Genomic DNA, 19,975 nt, shown 5'->3' with positions numbered 1-19,975 from the left:
AAGCAGCCCTAATGCCTTCACCCAACTTCCAAATTCTTTATTTTATTGATTATATTTATATCTTGGCCTTTTTCTTCTGCAAGGAGACCAAGGTGGCTGATACCATCTTCCCTCTGTGGGATAGGTTAGGCTGAGAATCAGTGACTGGCCCAAAGTCACTCAGATAACTTCAGGAAAATTATATAAATAGATGACACTTCCTTTATTAAACCAGTCAGGAAGCACACCAAGACAATGGCCACTTGCTTACACCTTGGCACTGACAAACTAGCATCTGGGAAGTTTACTTAATGTAAGACCACATAAAAACAGATGCTGAAAACAAAGAAAAAAATGCACAATAAAGTTGACCTGAAATATTATCAACTTGCTCAATAGATAACATCAAAAGTTCTAACTATGCAAAACAGGGCAAATAATACGTTAAGAAATGTTCTCTTAGATAAATAGACAGACAACACTTTTGGGCAGTAGCAAAGCGAAATTTCTTGGTAGTTTTCATCATTCTGGATGTACCAATCTAGAATACAAGGGGAAAATGTGATATACTACTAGGTAACAGATTTCAACCGCAAAAACAGTGTTATTGTATTAATATACCCAAATGCATAAGTAATGATCATGATATGATATGATATAATGATAAATGATACATTTGCGATCCAACATACATACATGTTTCCAATTTAATTCCTGTCAAACTTGTTTATGAATCTCCAATTTATTCAACACTACTTATTAGTGTAAGAATTAATGACTGCAGTAAAGTACAATCAAGTTTATTTAAGTTTGGGTATATTTAAAATGTTTCAGTAGCAAACTAGAAATATGGACTTGTAAACTACACATAGAGAAAATGAACTGGTTTGGTTGAAAGATACAAATTTGCTCATGATTCACTCATAAGATAGTTGTAAATAATAAACCAGAATGTTGTACAAAATAAGTTACCCAAGATTGTCATTTTTCAATACACAGCACAGGGGGAGGGCGGACAGAAACATTTAGGCAGTTCTGTTACAGTAGCTGTAATGACTTGCCATGAGAAATCCCCCAGTTCCCTCAGCCCTAGTGGGAAATGCCTTAAACACTCACTGGCCACACAATTGGCCAAGGCACTGAAATTAGCACACAGCTCATTCAATCACAGTTTAGAGGATACAAATCCGTTTACTGAGGTAGTAAAATATAAGTGTGGAGGAAGGAATAAAAGTAGGATTAAAATAGGTAAAGAGGATAAGGATAAGAGATGGTGAATAGCAACAACCAAAAACACAATATGTAAAAAGCTGACCCCACTTCTTAAGTCTTGCTGCACCAATGGAATAAGAAAATAAGAAAATGAGCACCTATGCTACTCTAACTATGTATACTACTTTCAGGTCTATAACAACTGCTAGAAGGGCAGCAACTGATCCTGTCTTTATTACAAGCAGGCAGCCTCACCAGGAGAGGAAGACAGACCTCCTCTTCCTCTAACCCTCAACCCTTTGCCCCCCCCCCCCGCACTCTATCAGCTGACCACAGTGGTGATGGCCAATCTCCCAATCCTCCCATGCCATCCCCAGCTGCCTGCAATAAACCATTTGGCCCTGCCACCTCCAGCATCCTTGGGTCTTTGGTTTTGATAACTTTGAGATGTGAATTGCTCAATCAGATGTGAATTACATACACCCTTAGTCACTGGAATTTTTCAGCGCTCTGAACTCCCCTTTGATCAGGTGTGATTCTCACCCCTTCCTCAGAGATCTTAACTCTTATGTGACAGTACCCTTCCTAAACATGGTGTCATGTGCATATGTTGTACTTCTCCTCAGCTTCTCGCAACCACCAGTGCTGATTGAGAGATTCTGGAAGTTGTAGTTCAACGCTCACAGAAGGCGCCAGGCATTACATGGGGAAAAAAATCAGGGACTACATGCACTACAGGTTCTCCAAAATGAATCTACTGTGCATCAAAGGTATTCCTGATAATTACCAGTCCAGTGCATATTCTAAGGGTAATGTCACCAGCCACCAGACTACTTCAAACTGGAAAAACTGGTTCTCAGAATTAGGTAATACAACTAACAGTCCAAAGTGAAAAGGGTACAGGATTGTGGGACAAGAAGAACTGCTGAGGGCATGAAATGGCTCGCGTCTCACAGCGGAGCACTCTGTGTGTTGTTGGAACTCTCTCTGTGTGCAATGTGTTGCATTGCCTAAGGAATGCGCTCCCCAGAGAGGTCCGCCTGGCGCCGTTGTTATATGTTTTTCGGCGCCAGGTTAAGACCTTTTTATTTCAGCAATATTTTAATAAGTTTTAATATCACGCCTCGTATGTTTTTATTGCAGCCAGTGTGGGTCGATAATTTTATCTATGTTATATTTTATTGTATTATCTATGTGAGCCATCCTGAGGCTTTTGCGACAGGACGGCATATAAATACTTTAAATAAATAAATAAATAAAAGGAAACTGCTAATTGAACTGCATTATTAAATTGTTAAATTTATTATTTGCGGGAGACAAAATATATAGCACTCTCCCACATTGCTGTATCTTTCTCGTGCACAGAAATATTTATTTATTAGATTACTATACTACTTTTTTCTTACAAACAACTCAGAGCAGCTTACATAATTCTCCTCCTCCTGATCTCAGTGTTATCCCCACAACAACAGCCCTGTGAGGTAGACTGGTCTGTGACTGGCCCAAAGTCACCCAGCTGGCTCCATGGCTGAATGGGAACTAGAACCCAGAGCGCCTGAATTTTGGGCCTGCATTCTTAACCACTGTATCACATCAGGTTACCACTTTAAACTCTGCAGAGCCTAGAAGTACTACAATATTCCCTAGATGTCTTAAATATCAACATCAACAAATGCAAGGGAACAAGCTTGCACTTTTCAGGCATCAGGAACCTCATAGTAAGGCAGAACTTCTCATGAAAAAACATCCCAACCTCCCATTTCAAATAACAGCCCTACAAGGAACGATGTTGCGCAAGTGTCTGTCTAGACAACAGCAAGACTCCTGTGAACAAGTCACACTTCTTGCCCATGACAAATCCAGAAGTCAAACTGTAATTAGGATAATCACCCAAAAGGAAGCACAGACTATACCAAATGTTCCTGGAACATCCTGGGACATATTCCAAGAAAAACAGCTGGTGGACACATCCTACTTGAGCCTCTACTGATATCCAGTGACATTCTCAACTTGGTTACAATATTCATTTCTTTTTAAAGGAAAATTGGAAATTAACCTCATTGTTATTATGCATGGAGACAAAAATATATAAAACTTACAGAAAATTCTCACACACACATCCCCACATACACTTCAACTAAAATCAGTAAAATATTACAAAGCCAACAGCACCAACCAACCTCACATATTTTCCAAACAACCAATGTTATGTAGAAACATTGCTTTAAATCAAAGCAATATTTAGTCCAGATTATTTTAATCAATGTGGTTATAACTCTGAAATATGATTGTCTTGTAGTGAATTACAAGAACACTACAAAGATTTGAAGCAAAACCTTGGTTTACCTTGGAGTCAGTATAATCCACATATGCTACCACTGGCAGGCATCCCAGTATGCATAGTTAAAATAAAGCCAAAGTTCCAGTTCTCCATTTTCTCAGCATAAATCTGAATGCACTGTATGTGCTTTGTCATCCCTTCCACCCACAAAAACTTCCAAGACCTTGTTTTGAGACTATCCTAACATTGGAGTCCCTAAGAACTGCCTACAGGTGCCAATTCACCTATGGGCACCTGCCTTGGCACTCACTGGGTTCACTGACTCTCCTGTTGCTTTGTTTTTGGTTTTAACTGGAAGGTCATGATGCTGCAAAGCCAAATGTGGCTCTCCAAAACCATCTTTATTAGGTTTCATTAGAATGCTTTTTTGTTTTGGACCTCTTTCTTGTACTTTGGCAAATTATTTTAATCTCATCCATTTACTCTTTATAAAATGAGCACTTAATGACTACCACTCCAGGCATTTTCTGAAAATTCCCACAAAAGTTTTTCAAGATTCCAAGTATTTCCACTGACCAAAAATGCTGGGCACTCCTATGGAAGCATATTAGGTGCCCCTTGCTATGAGGAGTAGTAAAAGGCAAAACATTTTACTTAATTGGATCAGTTCAGTGCAGATTTAGGTATGTTTAAGCCCATTGATTCCAATGGGTTTAAGTCTCCTTAACTCTATCTGGGAATTCAAATGATTAAAATTTACCATTCTTTCAACAGAAATCCTCCCTCCCTCCCCACTTTAATCCAGAGTCTAAATCAAGTATTCCATTTCTTAAAAGGCCCTTGAAGTAGCCATTGTAAACAAGCCATGAATTAGCCTGCTTTTAATTACATCCAGGAGGCAGAATGCAGCAAGTATTAGTTATGAAGCTGACTAGCAACTATGAAGTCCCACACAGTTGCTCAGATGCAATTTTTAATGATCATATCAGGGTGAACATCAAAGCTCATCCTTACTACTGTTTTGACTATCTCTCCATTTCTTCACTCACACGATTCCACCTTTCCTGCTTCTCTTCTCACTCCCACCACACACCCTATTTGGACACATACATATATGTTTTACTTTGGTCCCTCAAAACTGTGTACCAACATGGATATATTTCCTTATGCTGCCAAATCTCAAGATTTTAAAAGACTTGTGAAAGGAGAAGTTATAAACAACCTATTTATTGTCCCCTTGAAGGCTAGTCATTATAAGGCAAAAATGTCTACATTATTTAGCACACCCAGGGAAGTTACATGTTGCAACAGCAAATTTCCTAACTTCTCAAGGAGAAACCGGTTTGGAACACTTACTGCCAATTATTCCATCCTTCTATTTCTTAATCTGCTCAAAGTGTTGGCCACTGTTTTAAGATGGACATCATGGCTCAGCGTTGTAGTTGTACTATATTTCAGGCTTGTGTGTTTTAATAATACCTTAACTATGTATGTCCATACTATCATTCTTCCTAATAGAAAGCTCAGGTGGCTGAATGCACCAAACAGTCTGAGGATATGTGGGCTTCTGGAATACTTGGAATGCTGAATTAGGTGGTGGGGAGCTGACTTGCTCAAGTACCTCATAGTTATCCTGGAAGTCCAGAATAACTTGTCAATCCAGACAAGACGGAGGTCCTGTTGGTTGGCGGATCGGGCTTCGGAGAGGGTGAATTGAACCTTGTCCTGAACGGGGTTGCACTTCCTCTTAGGGACAAGGTCTGCAGCTTGGGAGTGCTCCTCGACCCGGAGCTTTCACTGGAAGCTCAGGTAACAGCAGTGGCGAGGAGCGCTTTCCTCCAGCTTCGGCTGATTCATCAGCTGCGCCCCTGTCAGGAGTACGACTGCCTCGCAACAGTGACACATGCGCTGGTGACTTCCCGTCTTGACTTCTGTAACGCACTCTACATGGGGCTACCCTTGAAGATGGTCCGGATACTTCAATTGGTTCAAAATAGAGCTGCCAGGTTGCTGACGGGGAGTGGGCGTTATGTCCACATGACTCCATTTCTCCGTCAGCTTCACTGGCTTCCCATTGAAGTCCGGGCCCAATTCAAGGTGTTGGTGATGACCTATAAAGCCCTAAATGGCTTGGGTCCTGGTTACCTGAAGGAGCGCTTATGCCCATATATGCCCAGCCACCCCCTGAGATCGGCGGGAGAGGCCCTTCTCCGGGAACTCTCCGTGAAAGAAATTAGGAGGGTGGGTACTCGGAGGAGGGCTTTCTCTGTAGTGGCGCCTAAGTTATGGAATGCGCTCCCCAGAGAGGTCCGCCTGGCGCCGTCGTTATTTGTTTTTCGGCGCCAGGCGAAGACCTTTTTATTTAAGCGGCATTTTAAATGTTAATATTATTGAATTTTATCTGGCCAGGGCGGCTTATTTTATATTGCATGTTTATATTTTATTCTAATGTTTATATTTTTAATTTATGATTATTATTATTTAATCTACTGTTGTAAGCCGCCCCGAGGCTTCGGCGAATGGAGCGGCATAAAAATGTTTTAATTAATAAATAAATAAATAAATAAAGTGGGTAACTGCTAAATAGCATTAGATACAAGCTGTGAGATTCTTTTAAATCCTCTTCAAGGACAATGCAGGCATATTTCAGAGGAATTCAAGGAAAAGGGAACTTTTTCTGCTTCCTGGGACAACCCTATCAACTATATAGCTAAAAAAAGTTCAGATTCAGAATTGGCAGCTAGACCAAAACTAAACCCTAAAGCTCCCCCTTCCTCAACCAAGATTAAAGGACTCTGGGAACAGATAAGGGAGAGAAAAGGATTCTTTTCCTATTTCCCCTGCTCCTTCTCTGCCCACCTATCCAGCAGCCTGAAACAAGACTGGAAGATTCCTGGTTCTAAACAGGAGGATGCCTCTGAGAGGTTGGGGTACACCACAACATCTTCTTGCTGCTCCCAGTTCTGCATATGTAAAGCCCAGAAATTTTATACATCTGTATACATGCACAATATCTATCCTACAAAGTGCTGATTTATTTTGTACTGCCAGATTTGAGTCTCACAGACAACAGATAATATTTTATAGCAAAAATGATGTGAATGCGTTACTGTAGTACTATCACAAGATTTTTTACAATTACATTGCATCATGACAAGGTATGTAGACAAAAATTACTAGGAAAGTGAAAAATACAACACTAGGAGTACACCCAGTAAGAATACATCCAATAGACTTTTTAATTTTTTTTTAGAATGAAGAGGCCTGTAAGCAAAATTATACACATCAGCAGAAACAAATGGACAACAAGACTAGTTAAAGTCCAGAGTAGGCCAACTTCTCTTTTTGTAGGGATCACTATTCCTCACACTTGACTAGGAGACGCAAACAATCTGCCACACATTTACCACACACATACACAGAGAAAGAAAGACAATATCAATCAAGTTAGCATTACTAAACACTTAAGGCTTTCAAGTTTGAGGGCATTCCCACTCCAGTGGAGAAAGCCCTTGCAATGCTGAGTAACAAGTATGCTTCTTAACAAGTACATCCCCTAAAAATGAATATAGGCAGTGTTTTTTCTTGCTTTCTATAAAACACTGGGATTCACATTAGTTGCTTTAATGTTTACATTTGTATATTGTCCCTCAATTCAATAACATACAAGATGGCTTATAAAGCAGGCATAAAATATTAAACAAGCAGAACAAAAGGAGAAGTCAAATTGAATGATTCAAATCTCAAATCAAATTGAAGATCTCACTTTCACTAAAATATGAAACAAACAGCAGAATCGCTTATTTTCTTCACAAGTGAAACTGTAAGAAAATTTAGCTCATCTAGATTCATATTTGGCAAAAACACCACAAGCCCAATAAAGGTGTGCAGGGGCTGCTCCATGTTGCCAGCTGACTCTAGGGTAGAGTGGTCAGTTTGAGGACTGTAGATGTTCTGGCCCATCACTCTTAGCCAGCCCAGCCAACAATCAAGGTAGGGGAGCAAAAGGCCACAGGTTGCTTTTCCTTGGACTAGAGGAGGGATCCAACAGATTGAATGACAACATGGGGCAGGGACCACAGACCAGGCTCCTTGGATAAAGAATGAGACCAAATGTATTTAACAAATCAAAGTAGCACTGGGACCTTGCAAAGAGGTTGTGTGGAAGAATCTTAATTACCCAGAAGAACTGTAATGTGTAGTGCTCAGATCAGATAACATTGTTACAAATCATTTTGTTCTTTTCTTATGTACAGTCTTCCTTGCTCCTTGTACCAATACAGTTTGAAAGCATATTCCATCCCCATGTTTAACAGAACATGAAATCAAACTAGATCATCTTTGATTTCTTTTAAGCCAGTACTGCAGGAATAGCCATCCCATAAATGATGTCTAATCACTGCGTAGGCTGTCCAGTCATGCATTTCTGGCCTTTTCCAAAACATTCTCAATTACACTGGCATATAAGGAACTTTTCATTCTAGAAGTTCCAGAATGTAATGAGCTCTTCTTTAAATGTTTAACATGTTAAAATAGGCAAGTTGTGCCCCCCCCCCAAAAAAAACCACTCTTAACAAGATTTAACTAAGAAATAGATTCAATAAAGCTATTTCTTTGTGTAACTTAGGGATGATGGGAATTCCAGGGTATGTGAGTGAAAATTCAGATTCAGCCTTCTGAATTTTGTTCCGTTTCCCCTTTCTAGAGCATTGACTTAATGTGTACCAAGTTAGCCAGCATACATATTTCAGGCGTTCTTTTTTGATGGTGGTAATTCCACATTAAAAAAATAGTATTGGTATTTGCATAATTTACATTTATTTTCCATTTTAAAATGTTTCTGTTATTCAACAGTGCTTTTCTCTGCACTCAGGGGGTCTAGCATCAAAAGTCTAGCCTTATCAATGTCCTAGAAAGTGTCTTCTATCAAAGTACAGGAAGCATCATCCAGGTACACTGAGAAAATAAAGCTACAAATAGAGTAAATTGTTGCTTTACTTTCCCTGACAGCTGACAAAAGGCAAGCTGTCAAGTGAAAGCAAAGGTGTGAATGGAACCTTGCGGGTGGAAGAGGGAAACCACATCACTCCCTTTGTAGTAATAGTTTGTAGTTTTTATATATGAACTGGACAATTGTCAGTGTCCTGCACCTTTTCCAAGCATTTCCAAGTAGGTGAAAAAGTGTGAGCCACCCCATTAATGGGAGTTGCAGGTTTGGACATGAGCTGTCAAAACCCCTTTCTTTCAAAGAGGTTTTTGACACTGCTAAACAAGTACTGAAGATGAAACTCAAATACTTTGGCCATCTAATGAGAAAGAAGAACTCACTGGAGAAGAGCCTAATGCTGGGAACAATAGATGGCAAAAGAAGAAGGGGACGGCAGAGGATGAGGTGGCTAGATGGAGTCACTGAAGCAGTCGGTGTGAGCTTAAGTGGACTCCTGGGGATGGTGGAGGACAGGAGGGCCTGGAGGAATGTTGTCCATGGGGTTCCAATGGATCTGATGTGACTTCGAGACTAACAACAACAAAACAAGTTCCACATATGGTCACCCCTTTCTTCAGCAAAGAGCGATTGATGGCTTTGGTTTAACTTGACTGCTCACCCTTTGAGTGCTGTCAGGAAACTAAAATAAAAAATAATCTATTTGTAGCTTTGTTTTCTCAATGTTCCTGAATGGTACCTCCTAAATTTTGATAGAAAACACTTCCCAGGTCATTAATGAGGCAAGGCTTTTTATAGTGGCCCATTGTACTTAGAGTGGCTTGGAGGCTGGCAACAAGGGGGTGGACTTTCTCTGAGGTTACCCCCTATCTTTGGAACAGCCTCCCTGCTGCAGCCCACCTGACACCAAACCTGCCACATTTTGGTGTCAGGTTAAGACAGCCCTTTATACGGATGCCTTTAAAAATCTGCTTGGTCACCCATGGGCCTAAGGATAATTAATGATGTTCTGTTCTTATGGTGTTTGTATTGAGTTATATTCATTTGTAATGCACTGTTGTAAATCAGCCAGAGAGCTTCAGCAAAAAAACGAAATAAATAATTCTTAATACGTAAATGGCATTTCCAGCATCACCCATTCCTCCTGCAAATACATTACAGCAGTGGTTCTCAATATTTGAGATTGGTTTGGAGGATAAGACTATTAATGGTTACTAGTAATTATGGCTACATTGTCCCTCCAATGTAAGATGCAGTATGTTTAGCAATACCAGTAGCTGGGGAATATAAGCAGGAGGGTGCAATTGTACCCATATCTCATTTGTTGACTTCCCAATGGCATCTGGTTGGTCACTGTATGAGGAGGACACTGGACTAGATGCACCTAGCATGGCTGCTTTGAGGTTCCCCTCGGAAAGCATGGAGAATTGCGGAAGGGTGCTCAGTACCTTCAGGAGTGTAGGATCCTAAAGCAGATGGTGCTACCTTCCTAACCAGCCAAAATCCAGGTAGACTGAATAAACACTGGCAACGGACCCATGCTGAACCACACTGGATTTGGAAAATGAAAAACAAACGAACGAAAAACCTTCCAGCACCCTCAAAAAGGAGGTGACAAAGAGTCGCACTCGTGTCTCCCTTTGTGCAGGAGCCTTCAGAGAGATCACAAATCCTGGCATGCAGCAGGAGACTGCGCCACACAGCACCACAAGCAAGGCTCATTGCGTATTCACACACACAAGTTCACTGGTGGTTCCGTCTAGAGGGACCCAGAAAGCAGAGAAGGTTTAGAAGGATAATTTGCTTTCGGAACAGTTAATAAGCACTGTAAAATATTTATCCTGCAAGGCAAACAATATGTGCTTAGTCATTAAAATGACATCCCAATAATATTAGGAAAAGAGAAATAAACGCTCAATAGGCAAATACTGCCGTTAAAGCAAAATTTTGAAGATCAGCGTCTGCACCTGGATATAGCACAATACTCCCAAGAATTTTATTGCTTGTAAACATTGATCCCAGGAACACACAAGTAATTTTTTCTTGTCAGGGACAGCCAGCTTTCCCTTATTGAAATTGACTAGAGAAAAAAAATAATAGAATCATCACCAATGCACACAACAGTGGCTGCCTAACTTTGGCAATGTGATTTATAACTGTGAACACTTAGTACTTGATCAGGCAAAAGAAATTTCAGTTTACCTTGGAATTAAGGCAGCATGGTTCCAACATTAAACCATCCAGGCACGTATCAAGACAGGGCAAGAGAAGCAGGAACCTCTCCTCTCCTCCAAACTTTTTTATTTTCTGGAACCCATGGAGTGTTTAATTCTAGCTTGGTAACTTTTCAGGAAAAAAGTTCAAATTACAATCCCATACAGCTCAGCCATACCGTGGATGTCCAGGGACTCAGCTGAGAATAGATTTTCTTTTTAGAGCCTACATACTAGTTAAAGCAAACTGGCAAGAGAACACAATAGCTGCTGTCCTGCTTAGCTCTACAATGCTTTAAGCATGCACTGCAAAGAAAAAGGTGTGCAGAAACAGCTTCCAGCAAAATGTAATTTAACTAACATTGTAATGTTGGTTAGTAAGGGAAAAATCAGACACTAAAACTGAAACTGGAAATTCTCTCTCTCTGTCTCTGTCTCTCTCTCTTTAAATCAGGAAAAAAACCCTAACAAATGGTATCTTAGGACTACTTGTGTATTGTGACTTATTAAGAGTCAGGCACGTTTCTCATTTCACAGAATGGCCTGAAGCAGAACCAAAACAGTTCTATAACACAAAATCTAGATAAACCAAATTACAGTTATGGAGTGCTCAGGTAGTCCCCCAGATCTAAATAACTAAGGCCATACAAGAAAAAAGAAGAGCTCAGTATTTCTGAAGCCAGAAGGGAGAGACTTTAGCATATATATTCCGTTTTTCTCCCTAAGCTAGGAGGATAGCAACAACCAATGAATTTATGCTGTAAGTATTCTCTTTTCTACAGATGACCAAGGAAAAATACTTTGTTACTTTTTACTGAGCAATTCTAGGAAGCCATGCAATTTGTTCTCAGGCATTCTCCATTCTACAGACAGTTTTTGTGGTTAAAGCTACCCTAATTCCAAAGTAAGAAACCTAAGCATCTCAAAGAATAGGTAATGAGTATAATACTCTAAAAATTGCAAGAAACTAAATCCATGACCTATATTTCTACATCCAAAATCAAGTTCTGTTCTGTTCTAGCTCTGATCAGGAAAGACAGGGATATGAGACTGTTTTCTTTTCCCAAAGTAACCACCAGTAACCAATCTTGAGGCATATTTAAAAATAAACAACCAAAATGTACTTCCATCCTATCTAAATCTATGCCTGCAGGCAACTCTAATGGAGAAGACCTTGCCATAACACTCTGTAATTTCATTTAAAACTGAAGTCAGTTTAGCTACAGTAAACTGTAGGATCAATGGAGAAAAGGTGCTAGACAGGCCCAAGGAAGACCATGGTCAGTCCAAGATTTGGTTCCACATGATAGTTGGCTGGCACACATGCAACAACAGGAGTTGGGTGAACAGAGAACTGCAGAACTAAATTAGATTTTCAAATGTTAAAACATTTTCAACACTTGATACAGTGTGCATGTGTGCTTTCACTAATCCTGGCATCATAATTGCAGAGTCAACCGAGTGCTTGATAAGTGAATACATGTGGCATACTTTCTTCATTAATCAGCAGTACCTTCAAATTTGGAGATCTAGAAAAGCCACTTTGCTTATTCTCATACAGCAGAAAGCGTTCAGATATTTAGCACACTTTTTCTAATATGAGACCAGTCTAACCTGGTTCACATCATACTTCCTAGTATGTTGAACTACATGCAAGATTGTAGCAAGTTCCTCAGCACAACTTCACATGCCCACTGTCCATGCATACTTGAAGGCACAGGATACATGATAAGCAACTCTATTAGCCATATAAAATAGAACTTGACAAGAGCTCCAGGGGTTGGAAGATAACTGCCTCTTCACCTGTCTGAAGCATGTAATATTTAAGTCACAACATCTTTTCTGGAAAGCACTCTGCCTGTCCTCCAACTGACATCAGATTGACAGAAATAATCAGATGCTGCAAGTTTGACAGCTGACTGAAGTTGTACACCCGTACACATCAGAGGCAAAAATACTACCCCGGGGCAAGCAAAGAGTAGCAACACTACCACGCCAATAGCAGATGTACACAGTTGGATATCTACATGGATCAATCCACTTTCAGACTACTCATTTTAGAAAGAGAGAGGAAATATGCAGTAAACCTGAAGAAACCTGACCCACATAATTTTGTCTATACTATCTGTAGAAGCCATATGAGGTTCAAAAATAATACATAACAAAATATAAAAATTAGGCTATTTTATATTTTAATTTAGCACATATGAAGAACCATGCTCAATCAGGCCAAAGACTTATATATTCCAGCATTCTGTTCTTACACTGGCCAACCAGATGGCTAAAGGAAGTCCATGAGAAAGACACTCCCACTCATGTTCCCCAACAATATCAGAGGAATACTGCATCTGAATCAGAAAATAACATTTAGCCACCAGTGGGCTTGTCCGGAGGTAATGTATCAAATCCACTTTAAAAGCCCTCCACACTGGAGGCCATCACTACATCATGTGGAAGAAGATTCCATTTTAATAAGTAATAAGTACTTCCTTTCGTCTAACCTGAGTCTCCATTCAACTTTAGTGGATAACCCTGGGTTGTAGCATTATGGAAGGGCGGGATCTCCCTGTCCATATTGTGTACGGTTTTATACATCTCTTATCATGCCCCCACTTACCCACCTTTTTTCATAATCTAACAAGCCCAGAAGTTGTAACCTTCTTTGCAGGAGATTTGCTTCAATCCCTAGATCATTTTGGTTGCCTTTTCCTGTACTTTTCCCTGTATATCCAGCTGTATAATATCCTTTCTGGGGTAAATTTTCCTTTAACTCCACTTAAGTTCTTTAATATGGTGTGTCTTAAAGGATGCATTGTAAAAAATATTACCTGGAGTTTACTTCTAGATAATTGTACTGCATAAGTCTTACAGTCCTATTAGCACATAGCAAGGGCACATTTACAAAACTACTAGCATTGCCAAATAACATCTATTCAAATACAAGGTGGCCTACTTAGCCAGCAGGTCAAAAAATCTTTATTTGATTAACAAGGATGTTAATAAAGTTGGCCAAAGTCAATGATAAATGTGTAGAGGCCAGAGATTATATTATACAAAAGGAAACTGTAGATAACAAGACAGGCTTGACATTCTAAATAAAATCCCACATAACAAAAAGAAAAACAAGTATTGGAAAGGAACTGCAAGAAAAAAGAGGCATAAATTCGGTAAATCAGAATAGCTTTAATGAGACCAAAAAACTGCACTATTCTCCATGGCAAGCTTGCTATTTAAAAAACAAACAAAAACACCTACAAGTTGAAAAACGAATAGAATCTGACTATAAGACCAGAAGGCCAAACTTTATGCTAACTATTTCCAAGAGGCATAATATTAGTGATACAGAGGCAGGGGTCTGAATTTTAGAGTTTAGACTACACAAAGATAACAAGCTATATAATGAGGTGTCTACAGATTTTGGCTTATCTTACTCTCCAAGCCAAAACTGCCATCACCAGCTTCCTGCCCTTCCATGGCCGGAAAGCTCCCTCCTGACCTTTCCCATGAGATAGGCAAGTACAGGATGTACCATCTTGGCCATTAGTGGGGAAGCAACTAAGAAAGCCCCTCACCAACCTTTCCGCTCCAGATCTGAAAATGGCTTGCTAGTTTGGCTGCCCCAAGATAGGCAGCTCACCTTCAAGTAGCCACAGAAATCCCCAGCCTACCAGCCAGCCTTCCCAACAGGAAAGTCCCATGCAGTACAACTCCAGGATGGATGTGAATACCTCAAGGTGATCTAACTCTTTCAGCCTTCTTCTCAGTCGTGGAGCTGAGATGATACCCAGACACCTCTCTTGCTTCAAAGTTGGGTAGGAGGCTGGTCACTCCTCATGCTCACCTGAGGACTGAGGCAAACTCACCATGGCAAGGGTGGAAAAGTATCAAAGCCTGTATGTATCTCATTCTGGGAAGCCACCAGTGGCCTTGTCTTGAAAGAACATATCAAATCCTGTTTGGGAAGATTCATATGCCTATGTTTCCTGCCATCTGGTTGATGGCACAGTGCTTTATAGTGCAAAAGCAAGAGGCTAGAACAAAGTAAAATATTTTACAAATAATGAAAACTTTCTAAAACATAAGCCTTGTTTCTCAGATGAAAGAAGGTTTTCAGAAATATTTCTGTTGCACAGTCTTCCATTTATTTTCCTTAGAAGGGACAGAAGTTGGATTGTGTCGAATTGTCAATGCTTGGTGGATAGCACCCACCAAAGGTCAGGGAAACAAACTGAATGCAAGACTATCTGCCAGAATCAGTTAACCAGACAGGTAACCATTCTCCCTTGTAAAATGCTGCAGTCTTCTAAAGAGTATTTCCGTTTGCAGCTTTCCAGCAGTACTTCTGCTCATACCAGTGAAACAGCTCAGAGGAACAGACATATGAAATTTTATGAAGGTAAACAGTCCCCCAAGTACAGCCCTACCATTTGAAAAACGTGCCATGATCTACCAAAATCATAGTAGTGTAATGTTATATAGCTGCTGCTTTTATGTTAAAAAAGCTTCCCATTGCATGCATTGTGTAGAGGAAGATTGTGTTTATTATTTCCCTGAAAAAGAGTTTATTTGAAAAGTGTTCACAGAAGTTCAGAATAATGTGCTACACTTTTCTGCATACCTGTATTATTATCTCCTTCTATACTGGCAGTGCCGTTGAGCATTTCCCTTTTTGTACTATGTGAACGGTCTAGGATTATGCCTCGGCATGAACAAGAATGAACAATAAACAGCTCCATGACAGCTTGGATTTAAAAGTGCTTCAAAGAAGATAGAAAGTACCTAGCCCTTAAAGAAGCTGTGCTGAGCAGCACTTCAAGGCCTTTTGCAGATCTTCCTGTCACCCCCCCCCCCCCCCCCAAAAACAGCCTTAGGTTCAAAGACCATACAGACCTGCTTTCAATACAACCAGCAGATCACTGCAAGAGGCCTCAGTCAGGAACTACAAATCCCAGGTACCTCACTCTCTGCTCAACTGTTGTTGCAACTGGTAGAGAGATATACCCCTGACTTACACAACTTCTGAACTGCTACCAGCTTTCTTGAGATACTTCTTCCCTTGTCCTCAACAAGGCTTTGAGATTGGCTGATGCCACAAGTCAATGCTACAAACTGGAGATTACAGCACAGTTTTCCCCAATATGATGCCACCTAGATGTTTTGGGCTTCAATTCCCATCATGCCCAACCAGCAAGACCAATGGCTGGAAGTTCTGGAAATCAGCTTAAGTAGCAGTGGCACAACTATTCAAAGAACTGCTTCATATACAATATCTTACCATGCAGACAGCATCTATGTGGTTTGGAAAGAGGGGAGCTAAAGCACTTTGGAAGTATGGACATTACTACTTCTAGATCCTTCATCTGCCAGTTACTATTTATATAGTACCATTACTGTGTAAAGTGCTTTAGAAAGTACAAGAGAAAGGTCCCTTCCCCAAGGGGGTTGCAGTCTGTAATTCAACACAGCATAAAGCAGAAATAAAGAGAAAAACAGATAAATAGTAATAGAAAATTACTTTTATTTCAGTACTATTCCATCTTGCTGCAAGTTTTTATTAATTAGCCAGATTTATTTTTCAGCAGTTTTTTAATTACGCTAAAAGACTTTTAATCACTGAGATTAAAAAACAAAAATCTGTGTGTCACAATTGCTTATGATTGTCCTACTGTTAAGTGATCCAAAGAGTGAACATGAACACTAAATCTAAAATCTGTGGATTGATATTTATGAGTAGGATTTACATAGAAATCAGATAGCTGTCACACATTCCATGTTCTTGAACCCATAGCTTTTATTGAGAAGTTACCATCTCAATAGTGAAGCAATACTCTAAAACATGACATATAATTGAAGAAAAAGAAGTAAAATCTTGCTCCACTCCATTTTGTACCCAACTCATTCCTTGTTCCCGCCTTGTTAAAATGTTGGGAAATAGGGCAGCAATGGTATAAGATGGTATAAGAAAGCAGCTCAACTGGGAGTTCAAAATATTTTAGGGTGCAGTCTTGTGTGTGTTTAGTTTCTGTCATGAGCCTATTCTAAACATTTTGAGGTTCAATTAGTCTAACCATTTAGGTAGACTTTGTAATCTAGAATATAGGGAGTTAATTAGTCTTAAGTCTGTAAGAGAATAATTCTGAACCTTAAGGAGCTCGCTGTCCAATGCAAGCATTGCTTCAGTTGCATCTTTACCTGCCATTCTGTTTTCCCATACTGAGCTAATAGGAAAAATGTTTGCAAAAACAAGACCACAGTACCTGAAAACAAGCAATGTAAAGGGCACGTTGTATGTTTGTTGGGGGGGGGGGGGAATCTGTGCAAAAACAAAAGTTTTCTGTTTCTCACCAGCTTATGCTTGTCAAAGTTTCATTGACCATTAATATACAAGTCACCCCCAGAATGGTCTGGAACTGAAAACACTGCAATTCTAAGAAATGGAAAGTGACATCTCAGTAAGTGTTTTACCATAGCTCATTGGGCCTGGAACTATTGGGGTCAGCACTCACATTCATTGTACCTCCACTGGTGAAACAGCATCATTTTTTTAATTTTTTTTTTTTTTTTGCATGCCTGTGTTTAACTGAAAGATAGATATGTGGGGAAACAGAAATGAAGAGCACAAGGTGCGATAAAGAGAAATCTGAAAGAAAGAAGAAAGGAAGGGAGGGAGGAGGCAGGCAGGCAGGCAGGCAGGGCTAACACACAAAAAAAGGTAAAACGGTTTCTTGTAAAGCTGGCTTCTGGATCTAGAAAAGTGTACCCTCTAGCTCTCATGCCCTGCATCTAAGTATGTAACTGAAATAACTGGATTTTCTTCCTATTCACCCAACCTCCACTTTTTCCTCATGTCATCATCTTGTTTTCCTTTCTTGGACTTTTAGATTGAAAGCTCATTGGGGCAGGAGCCTGACCCCTGTATAATTCACCATGACATCTGATGTCACAATAAAAAGCATATAAATAATAATTTAGACTTTTGCCATAGATGATGAAAGCCACACGTATTATTCATGCATGCACTGAGTCATTATTTAGGCAATCCAGTTAATAACACTGTGATGGTGCATGGTTAGATTCAAAGCTCTCTTGAAATCCAGCCCCATCACAACATTTTTGCACACACTGTAAAATAACAATAAAACACGCTCTGAAGTGTCCAGCGGCGTTTCTGCCTTTAGCACAACCGCAGCAGAGTTTTAGGATTAACAGGAAGAGACACAGGAAACTTTGAGATGAAAAGCCCTGGGCTTCCTTACCCGTCCCCGCTACCCCAAGGTGTGAGAAATAACACTAGTTTTCCTTCTCAGCGGACTGGAAATCGCGGATTAAGCCACAAAACAGAGACTCTCAGAATCCCAGACAGAGCAAAGGCAAAAGAAACGGATGAGCCGAGTATGGGCGAGCGATAAAGCCATGCGAAGAGGGGGGTTATCTGCTGGAGAGATCCTTAACTCTCCCAGCAGCCGCAGCCAAACAGGATTATTATTTCCCAAGGGAAAGAAACGCTCTTCTTTGCCCGCTGCTGTAGACACACGCCCCCTAGTCCAGACACAATCTTGGAAGAAGCGGCCCCCCAAATAATTATCACCACCAGGAGAAGGGGGGGGGAATAACAAAACAAAAATGCCTCGATGCAACCTCTACGCAGCTCCCCACTCGGAGCGGCCTCTAAGCGGGTCTCCTCTCGTTCCCTCAGACCTGGAGAAGAGCCGATCTTTACGTGCCCGTCCTCACCCAAGTCAGGCAGTGCCCCAAGTTTGTTTTCTCTCTCTTCAAAGGCTCAGGGCAGGGCGGAAAAAATAATAAAAGTTGCTCAAGAGCAAAACAGGAGAAGCTGCAGGAACAGGAGAAGCTGCAGGAGCAGCAGCGGAGCCTCTTCGGCCGGGAAAGAATTCGAGGAAAGGCACACGCAGGAGCCGCCGGGGAGGGCGGGAGGAAGGGGCAGATGCTCGGCGGGATCCCAGGCAAAGCCTGGTCGAAAGAGAAGGCAACGGGGTGGGGAGGGAGGGAGCGCTACCGCGGGGCGCACGTTCGGGGAGAAAAGTGAGCGGAGTGGCTGGCAAGCGGGCAGAGGGCAGGGAGCTGCCCGCCGTGGGGGTGGGGAGGAAGGCAAGAGGCTGAGTATACGGCGGCTCACTCCAGCGGGAGTCCGGAAAGGGTCGGCCCGCGGAGCCGAGGGGATGGAGCAGTCACCCGCCTGGCCACGCTGCTGTGCCCGCGCACGGGAACAACTTGCCCTCCCCTCAGGTGCGGCAGCGGAGAGAGCGCCTGCTGCGTCTCCGCCCGCCTTGGCAGGGGACTCACCTCCTGCAAGCCGCTTCTGTCGCTTCCTCTCGGGCGGCTGCTCCAAGCGTCCGACTGCCACCCACGGGTTTTCCCGGGACTCGAGCAGGCGGCCCGACTGCCTTCCCGACGCCAAGCGAGCCCGCCCCGAGCCCTCCCACAGCCCGGTCTGTGCTCCGCCTCTCGGGCGGCCCTTGAGCGGAGGGGTTGCGCCGCTTTGCTTTTTGCTCTGCTCTGCTCTGCACGCCCGCTGAGGACGCTTTTGTCTCGCTCCGGCGCGCTGGGCTTGGGAAACGGGCAGAACGCTCGGGTCGCGGCCGAAAGGCCATGAAGGGGTCCGGAGAGGGCCCTTTCTTTTGCGAAGAAAGCCACCGTGTGGCGGAGTCTTCCCCGCACGTTGGCCTGCCCTGGGCACAAGACGAGTGCCCCCTTTCCCAGCCATGGTGGGAGGAGGGAAGAGGACTCTTCCTTATTACAGACAGTCGGTCTGCACGCCCAGGGCCGCGCTTTCACACGTGACGAAACTCCTTCACAAGCAGCAATAATGTGGCATGTCATCCGCTCGAAACTGTTGGATGTGGCAGCAATTGCGCACGTACGCCATAGTGGCTCCTCGCTTCGTGTGCATACGTACACGTGTGCAGTGGTCACACGACTAGTAATGGCGCTCTGTTTCCTACAGTGAGGATGCGATCCTATGCTTGCTTGTACAGAAAGCTCTGCAATTCCCAGCATCCCCCCGTCAGCATGGATGAAAGGGGAATCTTGGGAATTGTAGGACATTGTTTCCTACCGAACCTGCATAGGTTTGCATTCTAAGTCCCTTTTAGGTATAATCGATGTAGTGTTGGGTAAAGTACACGTGATGGTGAAACGCTTCTTTGCATCGAGTTTGCCGTTCTGAAAAATACAAATTGCTTGGAAACGGGGAGTCTGATAATTGGATCAGCGGAGGTGTGGAGGAGAAATTTAATCGTATATTTCCTTCTGGGCACCTGTAGAAAATCCTTCTTCTGAAGCTACTTTGAGGGAAATTCCCATTGGCACCAACACCCCCCCCCC

The 19,975-nt window shown here is 41.8% G+C and overlaps 1 protein-coding gene across 5 annotated transcripts in view; it reads right to left on the bottom strand.

Moving 5' to 3' along the window:
* Positions 1–19,045, bottom strand: part of PAM (peptidylglycine alpha-amidating monooxygenase) — a 151,854-nt gene extending 132,809 nt beyond the window's left edge. For all 5 annotated transcript variants that reach the window (XM_044446882.1, XM_044446884.1, XM_044446883.1 and 2 more), the window contains exon 1: positions 18,935–19,045. The gene's annotated coding sequence lies outside the window, so the exon portion shown is untranslated. The remainder of the gene's footprint in view (positions 1–18,934) is intronic.
* Positions 19,046–19,975: the final 930 nt, after the last annotated feature.

This window comes from Varanus komodoensis, unplaced genomic scaffold (assembly GCF_004798865.1).
Source record: "Varanus komodoensis strain SLA01 unplaced genomic scaffold, ASM479886v1 scaffold5, whole genome shotgun sequence".
NCBI lineage: Eukaryota > Metazoa > Chordata > Lepidosauria > Squamata > Varanidae > Varanus > Varanus komodoensis.
Note: the sequence above shows the minus strand (reverse complement) of the source record. Positions and strands in the feature narration are given on the sequence as shown.